This window comes from Silene latifolia, chromosome 7, assembly GCF_048544455.1.
Source record: "Silene latifolia isolate original U9 population chromosome 7, ASM4854445v1, whole genome shotgun sequence".
Taxonomy (NCBI): Eukaryota; Viridiplantae; Streptophyta; class Magnoliopsida; order Caryophyllales; family Caryophyllaceae; genus Silene; species Silene latifolia.
The window spans coordinates 123999525-124021149 of NC_133532.1; the positions used below are offsets into that span (position 1 = coordinate 123999525).

General features: G+C 42.3%; 1 long non-coding RNA gene across 1 annotated transcript; it reads left to right on the plus strand.

The window, feature by feature from the left end:
• The first annotated feature begins 18269 nt into the window (after nt 1-18269).
• LOC141591355 (uncharacterized) lies at nt 18270-20168 on the plus strand. The gene is made up of 3 exons (XR_012520821.1): nt 18270-18386; nt 18478-18550; nt 20086-20168. It is a non-coding gene; the product is annotated as an uncharacterized LOC141591355 (long non-coding RNA).
• Nucleotides 20169-21625: the final 1457 nt, after the last annotated feature.

Consider the following 21625-nt stretch of genomic DNA (forward strand, 5'->3'; position numbering starts at 1 on the left):
GTGTAAGAAGTTTGAACACATGGACACGTGAGATGTTAAACTTCTATTGCAATCAATAAGTGTTTACACTTATGATAAACATCACAAGGTTGTAATATGATATTGACTACCCGAGTGTGATGTCGACATTTGTCGTTTGAGTTATTATTAACTCACTTTGTACATTGTTATATCCAAACGGGTTGTAGAGACAATTGAACCCCGTTAAAGTGAACATGGATTAACATTGTTTTTGCCCATAGTTACTTATATGAGGTGACGTCTCGAAGTGACTAGAGTGTGATGCGATTGATGGCAAGTTCAAGTGCCATAGAGTCATGTGAGATGACTAGTCGATCACATAGGCAGACTGTTAGGAACATTTTGTCGGGCCTTATGACCGCTTATAGAGTTCTGGCAAATTTATATAGCCTGGTCGTGGCGAGAGCTACTATAGTATTCAAAATGAGTCGATTCTTTTGACTAAAGGCTATTCACCTAAGATGGCACGCTTTCGATTAACTTTGATTTGTGTTACTACGACCTTCGTAAATGGGGTCAAATGGGCATATTTTGGGTTATGATGGTGTGGCTAGTCGAAGGAATGAGTGCAATAGGAATTGTCCACCCCTAGTCAGGGTTATAACAATATCTCGGGGCCACTCGAGGAGTAATGAATCGGAAATGCGTGGCCACGCTCGAAGATATCCGAGTGGATAAATCCGGTCAATCAGTTATTCTCCAGATCGAGGAAACCACTCTCGATATGATCACTTGCAAGTACGACCCAAAGACACCTTGCATTGAGTGGGAGATAGTAATAGGACAAGAGAATTGGTGACGCACACTTGTCGAGGACAAGTGGGAGATTGTTGGAATATGTGTCCTCCGACAATAATGCGATCACGACTGTTGATCATGATGATCACATGTTTAAGTCTCATTAAAATGAATACAATTGGGAAGTAATTTTGTTATCACAACCGGTCAACATATATCGGTAATGATTGGCTGACTAGAGTTTGACATTACTGTCGTGTGACGGTGGTGACCAGTTGACCCCCTAGGTCATACCTAAAGGGCAATACTCTTAATTGATTATTTAATTAATCGTATAATGTTACGAGTTAATTAAATTACTTGAAAATTGACGGACGATTTTGGAAGTAAAATTTACGTATCATATTGAAATGTGATTAAATAAGATACGGTCTGAGTAATTAAATTGTATAATTACTCGGATGAAATAAATTGTTTAATGTAACAATTAAATTTGAATGAATTATTATAAATACAATCTGTTGTGATTTATAAATGGTAAAATATTTTTGGTACAAGTAATTATGATATTACTAAGTCGATTTTGTATATGACGTGTTTTATTAATACGTTGATTTTTAATAAGTTAAAAATACATAACAAATATATGTGACATGTGACATGTAACATATAGACAATTGACAAAAATAATATGGACACCATATTATGTAAAGTGCCGAAAAAAAGGAGGAGGAATAGACTTAATATTGTGTTTGTATTTTAATAAGAAAACATAATGATTAAAAAGAAGTCTAGCCATGCAAGCCTATGAACATTGTTAAGAGCAACAAGTCCATGCATTGGCTTCCCTTTCCTTCTCCTCTTACACGGTTTTGGGAAGAAAAATGTGATCATTGTTTTTCTTTTATTTTGCCTAATAATATACTAAAGGTAGTGTATTATTTTCATTCTAATTCAATCATCCAAAATATAGTTTTAGAGAGAATAAAAATCCTCCTAATTATCTCTCTAAAAACCGAAATACATAAGAAGTTTATAAATATTTTGGTTCCATTTTCTACCTTGATTAATATTATAACTAGTACTTGTAATATTAATTTTAATTAAGAGGAGCCTTGGGTATAATACATAGGGAGAGATCTTACACTTAGATCTTTGTTCTTCCATTGGAAAAGCTCAAGAACAAGAAGAGAAAGGTGATCTCTCTTGTGCCCTAATAGCCGAAATCTATTATGTAAGGACATGATTTCTCCTCTATTTATATTATTGTTTGCATGCATAAGATCCGTTTTAATTTTATGACAAATTAGTTTAGACATATATGAGTATGTTAATATGTATATGAATCTACTTTTCTTTCAATAGTAGACTTGGGACGAAAATTCTAGTGGATACTGACTCATTTTGAGTTATTGGGCTTAACTTGACTCATGGGCCTTTTTCCCCTCTTTTCTCTACACAAAACCTCAACTAAACCCTCACAACTTCATCTCCCTCACTTGTAATTTCTGAAATTTCCCAACAACCACCCCACCATTGTTGAACCTTCCCTTACTAACCCTAGAATCACCATATCTCACTCAATTCGTCACCAATCTCGTTCCTTTTCGCGCCATTCTCTTCCTTTTCTCATTTCCCTTCTTTCTAAGTAAGAAAGTTGTCATCTTTTCCTCTTTTTCGAAATTCTCATCTTACAAGGATGTGGATTCTTGACTTAATACCTTTATTTTTGTGTTTAGGGGAGAACTTGGACAACCCGGAGGAGGATAGCTACATCATTGACGAGTCCTTAGAAGATTGAAGTGCAAAAAGGTAACGGTGAAGGGTTACTCGACTTTTATGTTAAATTTGTGTGAATTGTGTAGTATTAGACTCACATGAATGTCAAATTTGATGTCTTTCATGCCCTTTGGTGATTTGATGTTGAGTAGAATGCTTGTATGGTAATCCTCACATGTTTAAGGAGTAGTTTTGTGCCTTGTTGAAATATGAGACTTGTCTTAAAGGAATTCTCTCATAATTACATGATTAAACCTCATTTTAATGATTGATAAACAACCCCATATGCTAATTACATCTTGAAAGTGGTAATTTTCTGAGTATTCATCATATTAGAGGAGCATGAAATGATTAAATGAAAGATAGTTGAATTTGGAGGACTTTGGATGTCGTATGATGGTGATTTCGTGCTCTGTGTGTCTCTGCCGGTGGGCCGGCAGCCGGCCTACCAACCGGCAGCGAGACCTTGCCTTCCTGAGTTGAAAAATAAGAAGAATTTAGTATTTGCATGTCTTTGCCGGTGGACCGGCAGCCGGTCTACCAACCGGCAAAGCGCCTCTTGTGTTTTGTCAAGTTCAATGTGTGTCCCCGCCGGTGGGCCGGCATCCGGCAGCCGGTCTACCAACCGGCAGCGAGGACAATGTAATTTTGGTGCTTCTTATATCCGGGTGTGTTCCCTGCCGGTGGGCCGGGCACGGTCCACTCGGCGGAACACACGTATCGGTATTTTTACCTTGTTTCATCTATAGCAGGTGTTCCCTGCCGGTGGGGCGGCCGGTCTCCGGCAAAACACACACATCAGCATTTTTACCTTGTTTCACCTTCAACAGGTATCCTCTGCCGGTGGGCCGGCAGCCGGTGCCCACACCGGCAGAGTGCACCTGATATTGTTTTACTCCTATACTTTATGCATGCTTCACATGAATTGTTTACGTTATGTTTGTGCAACCTTTGTTGCTCGTATTTGTGAACCGAGTGTGACTTTTTACATTGTGAGACTACTCGACATACCTTATTTCATTGCCCTCGGACATTGGGTCACGGTTAGGTGCCATTGTTTCCGAGTTGGGCTATTTTTCCTTCCGCCTCTTCGGACCGGGGGTCACGGTTAGGTGACAAGGTTCCGATTTGAGGTTACTCGACTTTCGGGCACGGTTAGGTGTACCATATTTCGAGTCTTGGATACGATTTGGTATCGTTTGTCGAATCGGGTGTCGTCCATCCCGAGAGTCTGGCCAGGTTTAGACTAGGACCGTATTATGATCGTCGTCCTACCAAGAGGTTGGAGTCTAGAGGGTTGTCTTGTTTGAGTCTATACTTTGTAATTTGTCTTACATTTGAGTTGAGTCAATATTTGACCGTTTGACCTAATTATTCTTCTCTCATTTATGCGTAACTACTCTTATTGCATTTTGTATACTAATCATGATCCTCTCGTCACCGTAAGTATTTATCCTCATGCTTGTTTGTTTAATTACATTCCTAATTACTTCTATTTTGACATATTGTGGCTGGGAGAACCCTGAGTTACTCCCCACTGACTGTGGCTTTCATATTTATTATGAATGACAGGTTGGTGATGAAGCTTAAGTGGGCAAGACCGTGTGAGCTAGCGAGTTCTTACCTTGGACCTTATTTAGTTATCACATAATAGACTCACCTACTTTTCGAATCTATGTTAATTCGTGGGATATCGTTTCCCCAATAAATAGACTTGTATTGTAAACTTAAGGCTAACTATCTAAACTTATTTATCGTGTTGGTGATACCTCGCGTTGGACTTCATTAGAAGTCTTAAAAGTTTTAAAAATCTCGTGTTTCCGCCACGATTTACTAGTTATATTTAGTTGCCTCAACGAGGGGTGTCACAGTTGGTATCAGAGCTTATATTGCTCCCGACGCACACATGTGTACCCCAACTTAAAATTCTCACTTGACCTTGAATAATGAATGAGAGATGGGTAGAATTAAGGACCTAAGTTGGTAGCCTTTTTGTGTATGTTTTGTGTTAGGTTCTAACTCGTTTGCTCTTGTGCAAGATGGCACGACCAACCCAAGTGGAAAATGCTATCATGCAAGCCCTCACTCAAGTGCTTGCTAATCAACAAAATGCTCAACCCGCTCCCCCTCCTCCTGAAGCTAACCGTCAAGGAAGCTATGCTTGGATTGCAAGTCAACTAGCAAGGAACAAGGCTAAGACATACGGTGGTGAAGTGGATCCCGTTGCTCTCTCGGAGTGGTTTCGTGATATGGAGAAGAACTTCTCTCTCTTTGATGCCCGAGAGGAGGACAAGGTGAGATTAGCATCTCACTTTCTTGTGAAGGAAGCCGATAGGTGGTGGACTTTTGTAACACCCCGCGCTTTCCTTATATTTTTAAATAAACTTTTAAGTAATTTTTATTAAATAATTATTATTTAAAGCTTATTTTCATAAAATATAGCCGTAGCCGTGTAACGGTAATAATAGTGTAGATTTTAATAATATTATTCTCCGACTCGAGTTATAGTAGACTTGGGACGAAAATTCTAGTGGATACCGACTCATTTTGAGTTATTGGGCTTAACTTGACTCATGGGCCTTTTTCCCCTCTTTTCTCTACACAAAACCTCACCTAAACCCTCACAACTTCATCTCCCTCACTTGTAATTTCTGAAATTTCCCAACAACCACCCCACCATTGTTGAACCTTCCCTTACTAACCCTAAAACCACCATATCTCACTCAATTCTTCACCAATCTCGTTCCTTTTCGCGCCATTCTCTTCCTTTTCTCATTTCCCTTCTTTCTAAGGGAGAACTTGGACAACCCGGAGGAGGATAGCTACATCATTGACGAGTCTTTAGAAGATTGAAGTGCAAAAAGGTAACGGTGATGGGTTACTCGACTTTTATGTTAAAATTGTGTGAATTGTGTAGTATTAGACTCACATAAATGTCAAATTTGATGTCTTTCATGCCCTTTGGTGATTTGTTGTTGAGTAGAATGCTTGTATGGTAATCCTCACATGTTTAAGGAGTAGTTTTGTGCCTTGTTGAAATATGAAACTTGTCTTAAAGAAATTCTCTCATAATTACATGATTAAACCTTATTTTAATGATTGATAAACAACCCCATATGCTAATTACATCTTGAAAGTGGTAATTTTCTGAGTATTCATCATATTAGAGGAGCATGAAATGATTGAATGAAAGATAGTGGAATTTGGAGGACTTTGGAAGTTGTTTGTTGATGATTTCGTGTACAGGGTGTCCCTGCCGGTGGGCCGGCAGCCGGCCTACCAACCGGCAGCGAGACCATGCCTCCCCGAGTTGAAAAATTAGGAAAATTTAGTATTGCATGACTTTGCCGGTGGACCGGCAGCCGGTCTACCAACCGGCAAAGCACCCCTTGTGTTTTATTAAGTTCAATGTGTGTCCCTGCCGGTGGACCGGCAGCCGGTCTACCAACCGGCAGCGAGGACAAATGCAATTTGGCGTCTTTTATAGCTGGGTGTGTTCCCTGCCGGTGGGCCGGCAGCCGGTCAACCGGCAGAGAACACACAATGTGCCATTTTGAACTAAAAGGGACTATAGCTGGTGTTCCCTGCCGGTGGGCCGGCAGCCGGTCTACCGGCAAAACACACATATCAGCATTTTTATCTTGTTTCACCTTGCAGCAGGTATCCTTTGCCGGTGGGCCGGCAGCCGGTGCCCACACCGGCAGAGTACACCTAATATTGTTTTACTCCTATACTTTATGCATGCCTCACATGAATTGTTTACGTTATGTTTGGGTAACCTTTGTTGCTCGTAATTGTGAACCAAGTGTGACTTTTACATTGTGAGACTACTCGACATACCTTATTTATTTGCCCTCGGACATTGGGTCACGGTTAGGTGCCATTGTTTCCGAGTTGGGCTATTTTCCTTCCGCCTTTTTCGGACCGGGGGTCACGGTTAGGTGACAAGGTTCCGCTTGAGGTTACTCGACTTTCGGGCACGGTTAGGTGTACCATATTTCGAGTCTTGGATACGATTTGGTATCGTTTGTCGAATCGGGTGTCGTCCATCCCGAGAGTCCGCCAGGTTTAGACTAGGACCGTATTATGATCGTCGTCCTACCAAGAGGTTGGAGTCTAGAGGGTTGTCTTGTTTGAGTCTATACTTTGTAATTTGTCTTACATTTGAGTTGAGTCAATATTTGACCGTTGGACCTAATTATTCTTCTCACATTTATGCATAACTACTCTTATTGCATTTTGTATATTAATCATGATTCCCTTGTCACCGTAAGTGTTTATTCTTATACTTGTTTATTTAATTACATTCCTAATTACTTGTATTTTGACATATTGTGGCTGGAGAACCCGAGTTACTCCCCACTGACTGTGGCTTTCATATTTATTATGAATGACAGGTTGGTGATGAAGCTTAAGTGGGCAAGACCGTGTGAGCTAGCGAGTTCTTACCTTGGACCTTATTTAGTTATCACATAATAGACTCACCTACTTTTCGAATCTATGTTAATTCGTGGGATATCTTTCCCCCAATAATCAGACTTGTATTGTAAACTTAAAGCTAACTATCTAAACTTATTTATCGTGTGGGTGATACCTCGCGTTGGACTTCATTAGAAGTCTTAAAAGTTTTAAAAATCTCGTGTTTCCGCCACGATTTACTAGTTATATTTAGTTGCCTCAACGAGGGGTGTCACAGTTGGTATCAGAGCTTATATTGCTCCCGACGCACACACGTGTACCCCAACTTAAAATTCTCACTTGACCTTGAATAATGAATGAGAGATGGGTAGAATTAAGGACCTAAGTTGGTAGCCTTTTTGTGTATGTTTTGTGTTAAGTTCTAACTTGTTTGCTCTTGTGAAAGATGGCACGACCAACCCAAGTGGAAAATGCTATCATGCAAGCCCTCACTCAAGTACTTGCTAATCAACAAAATGCTCAACCCGCTCCCCTTGCACCCGAAGCTAACCGTCAAGGAAGTTATGCTTGGATTGCAAGTCAACTAGCAAGGAACAAGGCTAAGACCTATGGTGGTGAAGTGGATCCCGTTGCTCTCTCGGAGTGGTTTCGTGATATGGAGAAGAACTTCTCTCTCTTTGATGCCCGAGAGGAGGACAAGGTGAGATTAGCCTCTCACTTTCTTGTGAAGGAAGCCGATAGGTGGTGGACTTTGACCGGTCCTACCGCTACTCAAGACCCCAACTTTGATTGGAACCGCTTCAAGTCACTTGTGGAGACCCGCTTCTACCCTAAGGAGCTCAAGCAACAAAGATTGAAGGAATTCATGGACTTCAAGCAAGGGAAGCTATCAATTCAAGCCTACACCGACAAGTTTAATGAACTTGCTCATTATGCCTCCAAGTTCGTGAAAGATGAAGAGGATCGTGTCTACTTCTACAAGAACAAGTTGAATCCTAAGGTGGAAAGCATGGTGAGAAGAAGCTCAACTACCTTTGTGGAAGTTTATGATGATGCCATTTGGGCCGAAAGCTCTTTGAAGGCCATTGAAGAAGATTCCAAAATCCACTCCTCTTCTCATTCTTACCGTCCTAACTTTCATGGCAAGAGACCATTTGTGCCGTCTACTCCCAACTATGCCAACAAGAGAAGGTTTGTGCCAAGGATGCAAGACCATGGAGGACAAGGACCAAGAGTTCAAGAACCTAGAGGACAAGTTCCCGCACCAACTAATGAGCTTGAGAAGGACCGTAAGTGCTACCATTGTAGACAAGCTCTACACCCCGGAGTTGGATGCTACGGCAAGCCCTTGACTTGCTTTCATTGTAAGAAGCCCGGACATCGTGTTGCCGATTGCCCCGAGAAGAAGAATGCTCCTACTCCAAATGCTGGGCCAAGAGGAACTATCTTTGTCATGAGCCGAGCCGAAGCCGCCGCTCATCCCGATATCATTACGGGTATGTTCTCAATTTTTGATCAACCTTGCCTCATTTTATTTGATACCGGCGCATCTTTATCTTTTATATCTTCCAAGTTCTCGGAAAAACTAGCCATTGAGCCTATTCCTAGTAAGGAAACTTCTATATCCTTACCTTCCGGAGAAATGTTCTCTTGTTCCCTCACTTTCTCCGACATTCCTATCTCTATTTCGGAACCTTATTCCCGCTAACCTACTTCGTTTTCCCCTTGAGGAATTCGATGTAATTTTGGGTATGGATTGGTTGTCAAAGTATGATGCAAGATTCGAGTGTAGAGACCAAAAGATCCGCCTCAAGAGTCCGCTAGGCACTCGCGTATCCTATAAAGGAGTTCGTTCCCAAGAAGGTGTGAAATTGATTTCCGCTTTGAAGTTGATGAGTATGAGGAGGAAAGGTTACCAAATCTTTCTTTGTGTGGTGACTTCGACCTCCCCTCCCTTGCCAAAGATCGAAGAAGTGCCCGTGGTTTGTGAGTTTGCCGACGTCTTTCCCGAAGAGTTGCCCTAATCCCTCCCGAGCGTGATGTAGAATTTTCTATCGACCTTGTACCCGGAACCGGACCGATTGCTAAAGCCCCGTACCGTATGGCGCCAACCGAGTTGAAGGAGTTGAGAAAGCAACTTGATGAGATGATTGAGAAAGGATTCATTAGACCTAGTGCCTCGCCTTGGGGTGCTCCCGTTCTCTTTGTGAAGAAGAAAGATGGATCCATGAGACTTTGCATTGACTACCGTGAGCTTAACCGTGTTACCATCAAGAACAAGTATCCTTTACCAAGAATTGAAGATTTGTTTGATCAACTCAAAGGTGCTTCTACTTTCTCCAAGATTGATTTGAGATCCGGTTATCACCAAATCCCCGTTCGTGAGTCCGATATCCCTAAGACCGCCTTTAGCACGAGATATGGACATTTCGAGTTTAAGGTGATGCCCTTTGGTTTAACCAATGCCCCTTCTATCTTCATGGACCAAATGAACCGGACTTTCTATGAGTTCTTAGACAAGTGTGTTGTGGTCTTCATCGACGATATCCTCATCTTTTCCAAGTCCGAAGAAGAGCATGCCGATCACCTCCGTATCATTTTGGGAATCCTCCGTCGTCAAAAGTGGTTTGCCAAATTCTCCAAGTGTGAATTTTGGTTGTCTAAGGTATCTTTTCTAGGCCATGTTATATCTAAGGATGGCGTCATGGTGGACCCTTCGAAGATTGAAGCCGTGATTGAGTGGAAGAGTCCAACCGATGTTGGTGAGATCCGTAGTTTCTTGGGTTTGGCGGTTTACTACCGTCGCTTTGTGAAAGATTTTTCCAAGCTTGCTAGACCGATGACTCAACTTTTGAAGAAAGAGACCAAGTTCGTGTGGACCGAAGCTTGTGAAGGTGCATTCCAAGAGTTGAAGAAGAGGTTGACTACCGCCCCTGTGTTGACCTTGCCCGAGGATGGAGTTGATTTTGATGTGTTTTGTGATGCTTCTAAGATGGGTTTGGGTTGTGTTCTTATGCAAAATAGAAGAGTTGTTGCCTATGCTTCGCGACAATTGAGAGTTCTAGATGAAGCTCATCTATCCCCTTATTCGATTCACCCCGGAGGAGACAAGATGTATAAAGATTTGAAGCTTCAGTTTTGGTGGCCTAACATGAAGAATGACATTGTGTCATATGTTGGAAGATGTCTTACTTGTCAACAAGTGAAGATTGAGCATAAGAGACCCGGAGGTTTGCTACAACCCTTGGATGTTCCTTTATGGAAGTGGGAGTCCATTTCCATGGATTTTGTTATGGCTTTGCCTAAGACCGTTGGTGGAAAGGATGCCGTATGGGTTGTTGTGGATAGGTTGACCAAGTGTGCTAGGTTCATTCCTATCAAAGAAACTTGGAGTTTAGACCGTCTTGCTAGTGCTTATGTTGAAGAGATCGTTCGTTACCATGGTGTTCCTAAGGAGATCGTTTCGGATCGTGACCCGAGGTTTTGTTCAAGATTTTGGAAAGCTTTGCAAGATGCTATGGGTAGTAAGTTGTTGATGAGTACCGCTTTTCATGCCGCTACCGATGGACAATCCGAGAGGACAATTCAAACTCTAGAAGGCTTGTTGCGTGCTTGTGCCCTTGATTTTCATTCTAGTTGGGAGAAGAGCTTACCTTTGGTGGAATTTTCTTACAACAATAGTTATCATGCTTCTATCAAGATGGCCCCTTATGAAGCCCTTTATGGAAGGAAATGCCGTAGTCCAATTTGTTGGGACCAAGCAAGTGATGTTCGTGATCTAGGACCCGACAAGTTAGCCGAGACGATTGATCAAGTGAAGCTCATCCGTGAAAGAATGAAAGCCGCCCAAGATCGACAGAAATCTTATGCCGATGTTCGCCGTCGACCCTTGGAGTTTGAAGTTGGAGATAAGGTGTTCTTGAAAGTGTCCCCGATGAAAGGAGTAAAGAGATTTGGAGTTAAACGGAAGTTGAGTCCGAAGTACATTGGACCGTATGAAGTGATAAAAAGGATTGGTACCGTGGCTTATAGATTGGATTTGCCCCCGAGTTTGGGTAAAGTTCATGATGTCTTTCATGTTTCTCAACTTAGGAAGTACATTAGCGACCCTAGTCATGTGTTGCAAAATGAGATTCCCGAGCTTGAGCCTAGTCTTTCTTTCGAGGAGAGACCGATTCGTATCTTGGATAAGAAGGAGAAGAAGCTAAGGAGCAAAGTGGTGCCCTTGGTGAAGGTTTTGTGGAAGTGTGGTGATGTAGAAGAAGAGACTTGGGAGCCGGAGGCTTCCATGCGTGCCAAGTACCCTAGTTTGTTTTCTTAAGGTAATACCTTTTCGTTTCAAGTTTCGAGGGCGAAACTTTTTAAAAGGTGGGATGATTGTAACACCCCGCGCTTTCCTTATATTTTTAAATAAACTTTTAAGTAATTTTTATTAAATAATTATTATTTAAAGCTTATTTTCATAAAATATAGCCGTAGCCGTGTAACGGTAATAATAGTGTAGATTTTAATAATATTATTCTCCGACTCGAGTTATAGTAGACTTGGGACGAAAATTCTAGTGGATACCGACTCATTTTGAGTTATTGGGCTTAACTTGACTCATGGGCCTTTTTCCCCTCTTTTCTCTACACAAAACCTCACCTAAACCCTCACAACTTCATCTCCCTCACTTGTAATTTCTGAAATTTCCCAACAACCACCCCACCATTGTTGAACCTTCCCTTACTAACCCTAAAACCACCATATCTCACTCAATTCTTCACCAATCTCGTTCCTTTTCGCGCCATTCTCTTCCTTTTTCTCATTTCCCTTCTTTCTAAGGGAGAACTTGGACAACCCGGAGGAGGATAGCTACATCATTGACGAGTCTTTAGAAGATTGAAGTGCAAAAAGGTAACGGTGATGGGTTACTCGACTTTTATGTTAAAATTGTGTGAATTGTGTAGTATTAGACTCACATAAATGTCAAATTTGATGTCTTTCATGCCCTTTGGTGATTTGTTGTTGAGTAGAATGCTTGTATGGTAATCCTCACATGTTTAAGGAGTAGTTTTGTGCCTTGTTGAAATATGAAACTTGTCTTAAAGAAATTCTCTCATAATTACATGATTAAACCTTATTTTAATGATTGATAAACAACCCCATATGCTAATTACATCTTGAAAGTGGTAATTTTCTGAGTATTCATCATATTAGAGGAGCATGAAATGATTGAATGAAAGATAGTGGAATTTGGAGGACTTTGGAAGTTGTTTGTTGATGATTTCGTGTACAGGGTGTCCCTGCCGGTGGGCCGGCAGCCGGCCTACCAACCGGCAGCGAGACCATGCCTCCCCGAGTTGAAAAATTAGGAAAATTTAGTATTGCATGACTTTGCCGGTGGACCGGCAGCCGGTCTACCAACCGGCAAAGCACCCTCAGTGTTTTATTAAGTTCAATGTGTGTCCTCGGTGGATCGCAAAGCACAGTCCTACCAACCTAAGAGGACAAATGCAATTTGGCGTCTTTTATAGCTGGTGTGTTCCTGCCGGTGGGCGGCAGCCGGTCAACCGGCAGAGAACACACAATGTGCCATTTTGAACTAAAAGGGACTATAGTCGGTGTTCCCTGCGGTGGGCGGCAAGAGTCTCCTACTGGCGAACACACGTCTTTGGTATTTTTACCTTGTTTCATCCATAGCAGGTGTTCCCTGCCGGTGGGCCGGCAGCCGGTCTACCGGCAAAACACACATATCAGCATTTTTATCTTGTTTCACCTTGCAGCAGGTATCCTTTGCCGGTGGGCCGGCAGCCGGTGCCCACACCGGCAGAGTACACCTAATATTGTTTTACTCCTATACTTTATGCATGCCTCACATGAATTGTTTACGTTATGTTTGGGTAACCTTTGTTGCTCGTAATTGTGAACCAAGTGTGACTTTTACATTGTGAGACTACTCGACATACCTTATTTATTTGCCCTCGGACATTGGGTCACGGTTAGGTGCCATTGTTTCCGAGTTGGGCTATTTTTCCTTCCGCCTTTTTCGGACCGGGGGTCACGGTTAGGTGACAAGGTTCCGCTTGAGGTTACTCGACTTTCGGGCACGGTTAGGTGTACCATATTTCGAGTCTTGGATACGATTTGGTATCGTTTGTCGAATCGGGTGTCGTCCATCCCGAGAGTCTGGCCAGGTTTAGACTAGGACCGTATTATGATCGTCGTCCTACCAAGAGGTTGGAGTCTAGAGGGTTGTCTTGTTTGAGTCTATACTTTGTAATTTGTCTTACATTTGAGTTGAGTCAATATTTGACCGTTGGACCTAATTATTCTTCTCACATTTATGCATAACTACTCTTATTGCATTTTGTATATTAATCGTGATTCCCTTGTCACCGTAAGTGTTTATTCTTATACTTGTTTATTTAATTACATTCCTAATTACTTGTATTTTGACATATTGTGGCTGGGAGAACCCTGAGTTACTCCCCACTGACTGTGGCTTTCATATTTATTATGAATGACAGGTTGGTGATGAAGCTTAAGTGGGCAAGACCGTGTGAGCTAGCGAGTTCTTACCTTGGACCTTATTTAGTTATCACATAATAGACTCACCTACTTTTCGAATCTATGTTAATTCGTGGGATATCTTTCCCCCAATAATCAGACTTGTATTGTAAACTTAAAGCTAACTATCTAAACTTATTTATCGTGTGGGTGATACCTCGCGTTGGACTTCATTAGAAGTCTTAAAAGTTTTAAAAATCTCGTGTTTCCGCCACGATTTACTAGTTATATTTAGTTGCCTCAACGAGGGGTGTCACAACTTTGACCGGTCCTACCGCTACTCAAGACCCCAACTTTGATTGGAGCCGCTTCAAGTCACTTGTGGAGACTCGCTTCTACCCTAAGGAGCTCAAACAACAAAGATTGAAGGAGTTCATGGACTTCAAGCAAGGGAAGCTATCAATTCAAGCTTACACCGACAAGTTTAATGAACTTGCTCATTATGCCTCCAAGTTCGTGAAAGATGAAGAGGATCGTGTCTACTTCTACAAGAACAAGTTGAATCCTAAGGTGGAAAGCATGGTGAGAAGAAGCTCAACTACCTTTGTGGAAGTTTATGATGATGCCATTTGGGCCGAAAGCTCTTTGAAGGCCATTGAAGAAGATTCCAAAACCCACTCCTCTTCTCATTCTTATCGTTCTAACTTTCATGGCAAGAGACCATTTGTACCTTCTACTTCCAACTATGCCAACAAGAGGAGGTTTGTACCAAGGATACAAGACCATGGAGGACAAGGACCAAGAGTTCAAGAACCTAGAGGACAAGTTCCCACACCAACTAATGAACTTGAGAAGGACCGTAAGTGCTACCATTGTAGGCAAGCTGCACACCCCGGAATTGGATGCTATGGCAAGCCCTTGACTTGTTTCCATTGTAAGAAGCCCGGACATCGTGTTGCCGATTGCCCCGAGAAGAAGAATACTCCTACTCCAAAGGCTAGGCCAAGAGGAACTATCTTTGTCATGAGTCGAGCCGAAGCCGCCGCTCATCCCGATATCATTACGGGTATGTTCTCAATTTTTGATCAACCTTGCCTCATTTTATTTGATACCGGCGCATCTTTATCTTTTATATCTTCCAAGTTCTCGGAAAAACTAGCCATTGAGCCTATTCCTAGTGAGGAAACTTCTATATCCTTACCTTCCGGAGAAATATTCTCTTGCTCCCTCACTTTCTCCGACATTCCTATTTCTATTTCGGAAACCGTGTTTCCCGCTAACCTACTTCGTTTTCCCCTTGAGGAATTCGATGTAATTTTGGGTATGGATTGGTTGTCAAAGTATGATGCAATATTCGAGTGTAGAGACCAAAAGATCCGCCTCAAGAGTCTGCTAGGCACTCGCGTATCCTATAAAGGAGTTCGTTCCCAAGAAGATGTGAAATTGATTTCCGCTTTGAAGTTGATGAGCATGAAGAGGAAAGGTTACCAAATCTTTCTATGCGTGGTGACTTCTACCTCCCCTTCCTTACCAAAGATCGAAGAAGTGCCCGTGGTTTGTGAGTTTGCCGACGTCTTTCCCGAAGAATTGCCCGGAATCCCTCCCGAGCGTGATGTAGAATTTTCTATCGACCTTGTACCCGGAACCGGACCGATTGCTAAAGCCCCGAACCGTATGGCGCCAACCGAGTTGAAGGAGTTGAGAAAGAAACTTGATGAGATGATTGAGAAAGGATTCATTAGACCTAGTGCCTCGCCTTGGGGTGTTCCCGTTCTCTTTGTGAAGAAGAAAGATGGATCCATGAGACTTTGCATTGACTACCGTGAGCTTAACCGTGTTACCATCAAGAACAAGTATCCTCTACAAAGAATTGAAGATTTGTTCGATCAACTCAAAGGTGCTTCTACTTTTTCCAAGATTGATTTGAGATCCGGTTATCATCAAATTCCCGTTCGTGAGTCCGACATCCCTAAGACCGCCTTTAGCACAAGATATGGACATTTCGAGTTTAAGGTGATGCCCTTTGGTTTAACCAATGCCCCTTCTATCTTCATGGACCAAATGAACCGGACCTTCAGTGAGTTCTTAGACAAGTGTGTTGTGGTCTTCATCGACGATATCCTCATCTATTCCAAGTCCGAAGAAGAGCATGCCAATCACCTCCGTATTATTTTGGAGATCCTCCGTCGTCAAAAGTGGTTTGCCAAATTCTCCAAGTGTGAATTTTGGTTGTCTAAGGTGTCCTTTCTAGGCCATGTTATATCTAAGTATGGTGTCATGGTGGATCCTTCGAAGATTGAAGCCGTGATTGAGTGGAAGAGTCCAATCGATGTCGGTGAGATCCGTAGTTTCTTGGGTTTGGCGGGTTACTATCGTCGCTTTGTGAAATATTTCTCCAAGCTTGCTAGACCGATGACTCAACTTTTGAAGAACGAGACCAAGTTTGTGTGGATCGAAGCTTGTGAAGGTGCATTCCAAGAGTTGAAGAAGAGGTTGACTACCGCTCCCGTGTTGACCTTGCCCGAGGATGGAATTGATTTTGATGTGTTTTGTGACGCCTCTAAGATGGGTTTAGGTTGTGTTCTTATGCAAAATAGAAGAGTTGTTGCCTATGCTTCGCGACAATTGAGAGTTCATGAGGTGAACTATCCCACCCATGATTTGGAGTTAGCCGCCATTGTTCATGCCTTGAAGATGTGGAGACACTACCTCATCGGAGTTCATTGCCGTATCTACACCGATCATAAGAGTTTGAAGTATATCTTCACCCAAAAGGATTTGAATATGAGACAACGAAGATGGTTAGAATTGGTGAATGATTACGACGTAGAGTTGTTGTATCATGAAGGAAAGGCAAATGTGGTTGCCGATGCCCTTAGTAGGAAGTCTACTCATTCCTTGAGTGTCATTCGTGTGCTCCCCGACGACCTTTGTGCCGAGTTTCGTAAGCTAAGTTTGCAACTTGTGGAGAGTGGTTTTGATTATCTTGGTGCTATGGTTGCCGAGCCCGTTCTTCACCGAGAGATCCTTGATAGCCTTGTGGACGATGCTACCTTTAAAAGTTTTCAAGCCAAGCTTCTTGAAGGGAAAGCAAAGGATTGTGAGATTGATGCTAGAGGTTACCTTCGTTACCGAGGACGCATGTACGTACCCGATGCCGTTGATTTGAGGAAGAGAGTTCTTGATGAAGCTCATCTTTCCCCTTATTCGATTCACCCCGGAGGAGACAAGATGTATAAAGATTTGAAGCTTCAGTTTTGGTGGCCTAACATGAAGAATGACATTGTGTCATATGTTGGAAGATGTCTTACTTGTCAACAAGTGAAGATTGAGCATAAGAGACCCGGTGGTTTGCTACAACCGTTGGATGTTCCTTTATGGAAGTGGGAGTCCATTTCCATGGATTTTGTGATGGCTTTGCCTAAGACCGTTGGTGGAAAGGATGCCGTATGGGTTGTTGTGGATAGGTTGACCAAGTGTGCTAGGTTCATTCCTATCAAAGAGACTTGGAGTTTAGACCGTCTTGCTAGTGCTTATGTTGAAGAGATCGTTCGTTACCATGGCGTTCCTAAGGAGATCGTGTCGGATCGTGACCCGCGTTTTTGTTCAAGATTTTGGAAAGCCTTGCAAGATGCTTTGGGTAGTAAGTTGTTGATGAGTACCGCTTTTCATGCCGCTACCGATGGACAATCCGAGAGGACGATACAAACTCTAGGAGACTTGTTGCGTGCTTGTGTCCTTGATTTTCATTCTAGTTGGGAGAAGAGCTTACCTTTGGTGGAATTTTCTTACAACAATAGTTATCATGCTTCTATCAAGATGGCCCCTTATGAAGCCCTTTATGGAAGGAAATGCCGTAGTCCGATTTGTTGGGACCAAGCAAGTGATGTTCGTGATCTAGGACCCGACAAGTTAGCCGAGACGATTGATCAAGTGAAGCTCATCCGTGAAAGAATGAAAGCCGCCCAAGATCGACAGAAATCTTACGCCGATGTTCGCCGTCGACCCTTGGAGTTTGAAGTTGGAGATAAAGTGTTCTTGAAAGTGTCCCCGATGAAAGGAGTAAAGAGATTCGGAGTTAAAGGGAAGTTGAGTCCGAAGTACATTGGACCTTATGAAGTGATCAAGAGGATTGGTGTCGTGGCTTATAGATTGGATTTGCCCCCGAGTTTGGGTAAAGTTCATGACGTTTTCCACGTGTCTCAACTTAGGAAATACATTAGCGACCCTAGTCATGTGTTGCAAAATGAAATTCCCGAGCTTGAGCCTAGTCTTTCTTTCGAGGAGAGACCGATTCGTATCTTGGATAAGAAGGAGAAGAAGCTAAGGAGTAAAGTGGTGCCCTTGGTGAAGGTTTTGTGGAAGTGTGGTGATGTAGAAGAAGAGACTTGGGAGCCGGAGGCTTCCATGCGTGTCAAGTACCCTAGTTTGTTTTCTTAAGGTAATGCCTTTCACTTCAAGTTTCGAGGGCGAAAATTTTTAAAAGGTGGGATGATTGTAACACCCCGCGCTTTCCTTATATTTTTAAATAAACTTTTAAGCGATTTTTATTAAATAATTATTATTTAAAGCTTATTTTCATAAAATATAGCCGTAGCCGTGTAACGGTAATAATAGTGTAGATTTTAATAATATTATTCTCCGACTCGAGTTATAGTAGACTTGGGACGAAAATTCTAGTGGATACCGACTCATTTTGAGTTATTGGGCTTAACTTGACTCATGGGCCTTTTTCCCCTCTTTTCTCTACACAAAACCTCAACTAAACCCTCACAACTTCATCTCCCTCACTTGTAATTTCTGAAATTTTCCAACAACCACCCCACCATTGTTGAACCTTCCCTTACTAACCCTAGAATCACCATATCTCACTCAATTCTTCACCAATCTCGTTCCTTTTCGCGCCATTCTCTTCCTTTTCTCATTTCCCTTCTTTCTAAGTAAGAAAGTTGTCATCTTTTCCTCTTTTTCGAAATTCTCATCTTACAAGGATGTGGATTCTTGACTTAATACCTTTATTTTTGTGTTTAGGGGAGAACTTGGACAACCCGGAGGAGGATAGCTACATCATTGACGAGTCTTTAGAAGATTGAAGTGCAAAAAGGTAACGGTGAAGGGTTACTCGACTTTTATGTTAAATTTGTGTGAATTGTGTAGTATTAGACTCACATGAATGTCAAATTTGATGTCTTTCATGCCCTTTGGTGATTTGATGTTGAGTAGAATGCTTGTATGGTAATCCTCACATGTTTAAGGAGTAGTTTTGTGCCTTGTTGAAATATGAGACTTGTCTTAAAGGAATTCTCTCATAATTACATGATTAAACCTCATTTTAATGATTGATAAACAACCCCATATGCTAATTACATCTTGAAAGTGGTAATTTTCTGAGTATTCATCATATTAGAGGAGCATGAAATGATTAAATGAAAGATAGTTGAATTTGGAGGACTTTGGATGTCGTATGATGGTGATTTCGTGCTCTGTGTGTCTCTGCAGGTGGGCCGGCAGCCGGCCTACCAACCGGCAGCGAGACCTTGCCTTCCTGAGTTGAAAAATAAGAAGAATTTAGTATTTGCATGTCTTTGCTTGGTGGACCTGACAGCAGTCCTACCAACCGGCAAAGCGCCTCTTGTGTTTTGTCAAGTTCAATGTGTGTCCCCGCCGGTGGGCCGGCAGCCGGTCTACCAACCGGCAGCGAGGACAATGTAATTTTGGTGCTTCTTATATCTGGGTGTGTTCCCTGCCGGTGGCCGAGATCTGGCTACAGAACACACGTATCGGTATTTTTACCTTGTTTCATCTATAGCGGTGTTCCCTGCCGGTGGGCAAGCAGCCGGTCTACCGGCAAAACACACACATCAGCATTTTTACCTTGTTTCACCTTCAAATAATTATCCTCTGCCGGTGGGCAGCGGCAGCCGTGCCCCCACACCGGCAGAGTGCACCTGATATTGTTTTACTCCTATACTTTATGCATGCTTCACATGAATTGTTTACGTTATGTTTGTGCAACCTTTGTTGCTCGTATTTGTGAACCGAGTGTGACTTTTTACATTGTGAGACTACTCGACATACCTTATTTCATTGCCCTCGGACATTGGGTCACGGTTAGGTGCCATTGTTTCCGAGTTGGGCTATTTTTCCTTCCGCCTCTTCGGACCGGGGGTCACGGTTAGGTGACAAGGTTCCGATTTGAGGTTACTCGACTTTCGGGCACGGTTAGGTGTACCATATTTCGAGTCTTGGATACGATTTGGTATCGTTTGTCGAATCGGGTGTCGTCCATCCCGAGAATCTGGCCAGGTTTAGACTAGGACCGTATTATGATCGTCGTCCTACCAAGAGGTTGGAGTCTAGAGGGTTGTCTTGTTTGAGTCTATACTTTGTAATTTGTCTTACATTTGAGTTGAGTCAATATTTTACCGTTTGACCTAATTATTCTTCTCTCATTTATGCGTAACTACTCTTATTACATTTTGTATACTAATCATGATCCTCTCGTCACCGTAAGTATTTATCCTCATGCTTGTTTGTTTAATTACATTCCTAATTACTTGTATTTTGACATATTGTGGCTGGGAGAACCCTGAGTTACTCCCCACTGACTGTGGCTTTCATATTTATTATGAATGACAGGTTGGTGATGAAGCTTAAGTGGGCAAGACCGTGTGAGCTAGCGAGTTCTTACCTTGGACCTTATTTAGTTATCACATAATAGACTCACCTACTTTTCGAATCTATGTTAATTCGTGGGATATATTTTCCCCAATAAATAGACTTGTATTGTAAACTTAAGGCTAACTATCTAAACTTATTTATCGTGTTGGTGATACCTCGCGTTGGACTTCATTAGAAGTCTTAAAAGTTTTAAAAATCTCGTGTTTCCGCCACGATTTACTAGTTATATTTAGTTGCCTCAACGAGGGGTGTCACATATACACTTCAATTTGAGCCGTTCGGGAGGTCTTGCCGGACCCTGTTCTTTTTCTCCAGGTTTTTCAATCACGCGTCCGAGGTTATTTCAGGAGTTAACCTATTCGATTCAGCCTCAAATAACGAGCATTAATCTATTTTTCACGATTATCCGAGGTTCGACGAATGCTTGTTTATGGCATACCGGCACCCCCAAATATCTTCCATTGTTGCTCAAATTTTGCGTGGCCGCTTTATCTGACCCGAGGAACTTTCTATGTGATTTCCGGAGAATTTTTTTCCGGGACCCTGGAATCCCGAAAAACTGTGTGTCACTTCAATTTGAGCCGTTCGGGAGGTCGTACCGGACCCTGTTGCTATTTCTCCCAGTTTTTCAATCACGCGTCCGAGGTTATTTCAGGAGTTAACCTATTCGATTCAGCCTCAAATAACAATCATTAAACGAGCATTAATCCATTTTTCACGATTATCCGAGGTTCGACGAATGGCGGTTTATGGCATACCGACACCCCGAAATGTCTTTTGTTGCTACTCAAATTTTGCGTGGCCGCTTTATCTGACCCGACAAACTTTAATGTGATTTCCGGATAATTTTTTTCCGGGACCCTGGAATTCCGAAAAACTGTGTATTATACACTTCAATTTGAGCCGTTTGGGAGGTCGTACCGGACCCAGTTTCTATTTCTCCCGGTTTTTCAATCACGCGTCCGACGTCATTTCAGGAGTTACCTATTCGATTCAGCCTCAAATAAGGAGTATTAAACGAGCACCAATCCATTTTTCACGATTATTCGAGGTTCGACAAATGCTGGTTTATGACATACCGGCACCCCCAAATGTCTTCTGTGGCTACTCAAATTTTGCGTGGCCACTTTATCTGACCCGACGAACTTTCTGTGTGATTTCCGGAGAACTTTTTTCCGGGACCTTGGAATCCCGAAAACCCGTTGCATTATATACACTTCAACTTGAGCCGTTTGAGAGGTCGTACCGGACCCAGTTTCTTTTTCTCCCGGTTTTTCATTCACGCGTTCGAGGTCATTTCAGGAGTTAACCTATTCGATTCAGCCTCAAATAACATGCATTAATCCATTTTTCAAGATTATCGGAGGTTTAACGAATGCTGATTTATGGCATACCGGCACCCCCAAATGTCTTCCGTTGCTACTCAAATTTTGCGTGGACGCTTTATCTGACCCGAGGAACTTTCTATGTAATTTCCGGAGAATTTTTTTTGGGACCC